Consider the following 6,990-nt stretch of genomic DNA (forward strand, 5'->3'; position numbering starts at 1 on the left):
AGAAGCTATGCCTTCCCATGGGGGAATGTCTTACATTAACATTAACATTTCCTACTAAGGAATCTTCAGGTTTTACTCCAAGTGTTTCTGGTGAACATTGAACAAAAGAATGGCATATAAAGAACAGAGAAGACAAGTAGGAAGAATAAATGAAGGCAAAGGCAGAAATGATCAACTTTCTAATACTAAGTGTTTCTCTTTCTCAAGACAGAGAGACAGGGCTGTAATTGAGGTAAAGTATGCCCATATTGTGTGTGTGTGTGTGTGTGTGTGTGGTTGGCATTATATGAAGAAGAACCTGGCATCAGGATTGAAGAAAGGCTCATTAACAACCTGTGATATGCAGATGACACAGCCTTGCTTGCTGAAAGCAAAGAGGGTTTAAAATACTTACTAATGATAATCAAAGACCACGGCCTTCTGTATGGGCTGCACTTCAATGCAAAGAAAACAAAAATGCTTACCACTGGACCAATAAGTAACATCATGACAAATGGAAAAAAAGATGAAGTTGTCAAAGACTTCATTTTACTTGGATCCTTCAACACTCATGGAAGCAGCAGTCAAGAAATCAAACGATATATTGCATTAGGCAAATCTGGTGCACAAGACCTTTTTAAAGTGCTCAAGAACAAAGATGTCAGTTTGAGGACTAAGGTGTGCCTGACCCAAGTCATAGTATTTTCAACAGCCTCATATTCATGTGGGAGTCCTGGTGTGGCGCTGTGGGTTCGTTATTGTGTCAGACTACAAATCCGTTTGAACTGCAAGGTCAGTGGTTTAAGCTCAGTAGCTGCTCCTCGGAAACCCTATATAGGGTCGCTGTGGGTTGGAACTGACTTGACAGCACTTAACAACAACAACAACAACATATGCATGTGAGGAGTCCTGGTGTGGCGCTGTGGGTTAATGCACCCGAGTGCAAAGTCGTTTGAACTGTAAGATCGGCTGTTCACCAGCTGCTCCTTGGAAAACCTATACAGCATTGCTATGGGTTGGAATCAACTTGATGGCACTTAACAACAATTACAAAAATGTATGTGAAAGTTGGACAATGAATAAGGAGAGCTATAGGAGAATTGGTTCTTTTGAGTTGTGGTGTTGGAGAAGAATATTGAAAGTGCTATGGACTGCCAAAACAAACAAATCTATGTGGGAAGCAGTACAGCCTGAATGTTTGTTAGAAGCTAGGATGGTAAGATTCGTCTCTCACACATCAAACATATTTTCAGGAGGGACCAGTCTCTGGAGAAGGACATCATGCTCGGTAAAGTGGAGGATACGCAAGAGAAAAACAGAAGACCCCCCAACAAGATGGGTTGGCACACTGGTGGCAACAATGGGCTCAAGTGTAACGATTGTGAGGTTGGTACAAGACAGGGCAGTGTTTCGTTCTGTTGTGCATGAGGTCATTATGAGTCAGAACTGACTCCACAGCACCTAACAACAGCAGCAACAGATCATTTCTATCCATACAAGAAACCCTGGTGATGCAGCAGTAAAAGCACACAGCTGCTAACCAAAGGATTGGCAGTTCGAACTCACCACCTGCTCCATGGGAGAACTATGTGGCCATTAGCTTCTGTAAAGATTTGTAGCCTTGATTGCTACTAGGGTTTAGTTCATATGTACTCAGGTTTATTCCAAACAAAACATGTTTAAATATGTATCATAAGCAGTGGGTGGCTGCAGACAAGTTCTCTCCGTACTATACTTGTCTTTGCTTCCTTAAAATGTCTTTCAAAAAAAAAAGACGATGGCCCCAATCATCCTTCAAGTCTGGAAATGAACTCACCCCATGGTTCAATTGTCTGCCAAACAATAAACAGATCTTTAAAGGGAACAATAATCCTAGTGAGGTTTACGCATCTTGGAATGATCAACCACTTTAGATAACAAAAGGCAGCATTGGCCCAGGGACAAAGTTCCAAGGGCTAGGAACAAAGTGCCCAGGGACAAAGTTCCAAGGACTAGGAAAGAAGGAGAAATGGAGACAAGAAACCTTAGAAGGAAGTGATACTACATGTTGTTGTTATGTGCCGTGGAGTCCATTCCGACTCATAGCGAGGCTGTCAATCTTTACGGAGGCAGAAATCCCCATATTTCACCCTCAGAACAGCTGGTAGTTTTGTACTGCTGACCTTGAGGTTCGCAGCCCAACTCATAACCACTACTCTACCAGAGCTCCTTATATACACATGTATATGTATGAATATAGAAGAAGAAATGGTAAAATAAAGTAAACTATTATTATTAGTTGGAGTCCTGGTGTGGCACTGTGGGTTAATGCACCAGACTGCAAAGCCATTTGAACTGCAAGGTTGGCAGTTCAAGCTCACCAACTGCTCCTCAGAAACCCCATACAGGGTCGCTATGGGTCGGAACCAACTCAACATAACAACAACATTATTATTAGTTACTTCAGAGGGTTGGAATTAAAAAAGGGTAGTGAGTCCTGCTGTGGCGCTGTGGGTTAATGCGCTAGACTGCACAGTCAATTTGAACTGCAAGGTTGGTGGTTCAAGCTCACCAGCTGCTCCCTGGAAACCCTCCAGAGGGTCGCTATGGGTTGGAACTGACTCGACAGCACTTAACAACAACAACAACGAGACTATGAAACTTTTCTTATACATCTCTTTCATTTGATTTGTCATGTTTCTATGTAATAAATTAAGAAGTTGAGAAAAGTAAAAAGGGGGGAAAAAGAGGAATGGTGACACCTAAGAGGAAGAGTAGGAAGGAGGGAGGAAGGGAGGGAAAAAAGAAGAAAGAAACAAAGGAGCTATAGTTCAAACTAGTTCCCAATTGACACAAGAAAGTAACTTTTTTGACAATTTTCCCAAACTACTGGGCCCCTCATGTGTATTCACTTTCCTAAAGAAATTTCTTGATAATAAGTAACAAGGCCTCTTGAACCTTATTACTTCTTTTACTCCAAGCAAGACTATAGTACTTGATTTTATTAAGATAATACTGTCATCTTGTGGCCAGATGTAGCATCACAACTTTAAACACATACATACACACACATACACACACACACACACACACACACTCCAAACTTCAAACATTTGATTCCTTAGTAATTTAGAATTCAAAAAATCTTAGAAAACATCCAGTCTTTTCCCAGTTTAATCATTTAACAGTGGAGCTTCCTGGAGTTTATATTTCACTTCAGGCTTAATTTTTTCTTGTCTAGCCAGGTCCCCACTATTACTCAGATTAGCATTAACTTAACGTAAAATGAACACATGGATACCCAAAGCTACCCGCCCTGGCATATTGTTGTTGTTGTTAAGTGCCATCAAGTCAATTCCAACCCATAGCAACCCTGCATAGGTTTTCCAAGGAGCTTGGTAAGCTTGAACTGCTGACCTTGCAGTTCAAATGGCTTTGCATTCTGGTGCATTAACCCCCAGAGCCACACCTAAATCTGTGCACGCACATGAGAATCAGTTTGATAGTAAATCAACTCCTTGTTGTTACTTAGCTACCACTGAGCCAAATCCAAGTCATGGCAACCCAGCTGTGCAGAGTACAACTGCTCCATAGAATATTCATGAAACAGGTCACCAGGCCTGTCTTCCAAGGCGTCTCTAGGTGGGTCCAAACCACCAACCTTTAAGTTAATCATAAAGTGCTTAACTATTGTGTCACCCAAGGCAACGCCCGATGATTTAAACTCTGAGGTTTGTATTTGAAACCACTGCCTTTTTTCTGCTCACAGCCTTTAACATGCCTCACATGTTTCTCCATTCATTCATTCAAAAAGTATTTCTTAAGAACCTACTATGTGCCCGGCACTTGCTTCTTTCATGCAGCCTACATTCTAGTGAAAGAAGGAAGACAATCAATAAGTCAACATAGTTTATCAGATGTTATGCTACCAAGAAACATAAAACAGGGAATGAGAAGGAAAAGGCTCAGGAGAGACCTTACTGATGAAATGACATTTAAGCAAAAATCAGATGGGTATTTGGGGAGAGAATGCGATCAGTGGAGACTTCATAACAGCCTCTAAGAAATTAGACATCATCTAAAACTATACTAACTAGGCTATTCACCACTGACCCCTTCCCAGAGATCTACTAGAAACAATTCCAGTTTTCTCTCAAAAGAAAATAATGAGGATTTGGGGAGGGAAGACCTCATTAGGGAGATACTTCAGAGTAGGATTTCCCCTGAGAAGAGATTAGAATGTTTCTTCAAATCTCTTGACAGTGTTTGTTATTATTTCTTCCAGTCAGAACAATAAGGCAACAACTGATGTAAAATATTAGTCAAGAGATACAGGAATCACATTCATCAAAGAGCTTTGAAAGACAGGTATTCTCAGAGATCTGAATATTTATTTGCCAGGTCAAACTCCTAGAAGGATTCTAAAGCCTCCCCAAAGCTGAGATATATGAGCCCTTTACAAGAAGCCACCCTGAATCTCTGAAGGACATCTCTGTTTGTCAGAGCACAGAAGAGAGCAAGCCTTCACCACAATTTGGAAGCTAAATACATGTGAGTCTAAGAGAGTGGGAAAGTAGTCCTGACCCAGACTGATTCAAGTTCAGCCGACAGACATACCTTTGACACTTCAGGATTTTTCACTTTTATTTTCCCCAAAATGTTTATCAGTCTCTTTTCTCTATCTTCTTCTTCAACTCCTTTCTATACTGCTAAGATTCCCTTTTCTTCAAACACAGGAAATTTCTTGTCTTAACAAGAAATTTTCTTTTTATTTTCTCTCTTTTTTTTTAAAGGGATGTAGTCTTAAAAGAGTCTTTAGTAATTGTGCAAACTCAAAGACAGCCCAGATCCTGAATCTTTCCTTTATCCATTAAAGAGAATACTCTGTTGACTGGCTCTAAGTTTGGAGGATCTTTCCCTAAACAAACTCATTTTGTTTAACCTTTTATGGAAGAACATACAAGAATCTATGCTTATGGTAGTAAATAAACTATGCACATGCTATCCTCAGACTCTATCCATTTTGCCTACTATATATACCAGGATGCCCCAGTCCCAGTGAGTGAATTACAAATCAAAAATCTAGCACCATGAAGTCAATTCCAACACATAGTGACCCTATTTGTGTCAGAGTAGAGCTGGTTTTTTTCAGAAATAGATCACAAGGTCATTCTTCTGAGTTGTCTGTGGGTAGACTCGAACTTCCAATCTTCCAGTTAGGCGCCAGGAATGTGCATATTCAAGAAATACATCTAAGTTGGTTCTTGTCCCTAAGCCAATAAGAAGCCCTTTGATACCACTGTGTTCAGTGTGACAGAGGGCCAGTCATCATCCTCATCCTCAAGATTTCGTAACTGTTTTCTAATGGCTCCGATCCCAGAGTTCACTGCAGAAGTCCAAACAAATTTTCAAAATGCTGCATAGAAGCCTGTCCCCCACTGAGCTTCTTCAAATGGAGCTGCACTACAAGACGTGCTCTCCTGCCCAACCAGCCCATCCCATGGCTCCACGAAGTTCCCATGAAGGCATTCTTACACATCCCTCACCTGACCTTCTCAATGGCAGTGTCCACTCATCCCCAGAGCCTCTCCCTTGAATTTTCAAGATAATTGGTTTTTTCAAAATGTCTTCTTTGTTCACAAGTTTTTTATTTTCAAAAGCTTTTTTAATTTAATTTAATTTTCTTCTGTTATTCTGTGCTTTTATTATATAAACTCTAACCATTTACAAGATGGATTTGTTGTTGTTGATGCTGCTGTTGTTGTTATTGTTAATTGTTATCAAATGGGTTGGTTACAATTCATAGAGACATTGTATAAGGTCTCCAAGGGGCTGCTGGTGGGTTTAAACAGCTAAACTTGGGGTTAGCAGTCCAGTGCCTGTCCTAAGCGCCACATAAGGTGATTTTAGCAACATCAAATACAGTCTAAAACCTGGAACTTTTCATAATCTTTTCATTATCTAATCAGCCAGAGAAGCTCTGGTGGAGCTGTAAGATAAGAACTGAACTGCAAACCAAAAGGTATTCAGTTTAAACCCACCAGCCACTCCTTGGAAACCCTATACAGCTTGTAAAGATTTACAGACTGGAAAACTCTACATTGTGGAAGCCATGGAGCGTTTTGGGTCCAGGAATGGCAAGACCAGCAAGAAAATCCCCATTGCTGACTGTGGACAACTCTAAAAAGTTTGATCTGTATTTTATGTTTTATCTTAACCACAAGACCATTCCTTGTGTAGCTTGGGGACCACCCTTCTACCCCCAGAGTGCTGGCAATATTCTTTAATCTTTACTCTCACTCCAGTTCTATGGGTTCCATATTTTCCTTATTCTCCAAGTCTAGCTGTATTGCAGGATTATGTTTATGGTTATGAAATAAAGCTAAACATTGGGGGGGGGGATGTTTTTAATTATAGATTTAAATGTTGGTCTTTGGTCCTTTGGAGGAGTTAACTTGTGGGATAAGGTAGACACACCACCAGTAACACACAGGCTTCGGAATTGTAACTTGGTCTTCTGCAGCCTCTGGCGCCCCCCAGAGGTCTCTCTAGACACCTCAGCAGTCCAGGCCTAAGAGCCCTTGTGAACAGCAATCACCGAGACTCATGAAGATTCTATAAGAATTATTTCAAGTCAGAGACTCCACCTGTTTTCCAGAGCAGAGGGTGCCTTCCTCCAATGCAAAAGGAAAGAGGTATTTTTGTGTCTCCACAGTCTGATCTTCTGATGAGTCATATGATCTGGTTAATGCTGATTGCTTCAAGTAACAGCAGGCCCGCAGCCCGCAACAGAAACTTCGAGTTCCTTCTGGCTTCTGTTGGCTTGTCTTGGAGGCAGAGGAGAGGTGGAGTGGACAATTTGGGATAGTGGTACAATTTTTCTGCTCAGGTACAGAGTCAATTAGAAGGATATTCCATGTCCTTTATTCCAGGTATTTACAGAAAACTTCAGCAAATGCACTATAGTTGAAGTCAGATCTAGCAGGAAGTCTCTATGTGTTAGAATCTATTCAATGACTGTACGTGGGTGAT

Source organism: Chrysochloris asiatica, unplaced genomic scaffold, assembly GCF_000296735.1.
Source record: "Chrysochloris asiatica unplaced genomic scaffold, ChrAsi1.0 scaffold00017, whole genome shotgun sequence".
In the NCBI taxonomy this organism is placed as follows: Eukaryota; Metazoa; Chordata; class Mammalia; order Afrosoricida; family Chrysochloridae; genus Chrysochloris; species Chrysochloris asiatica.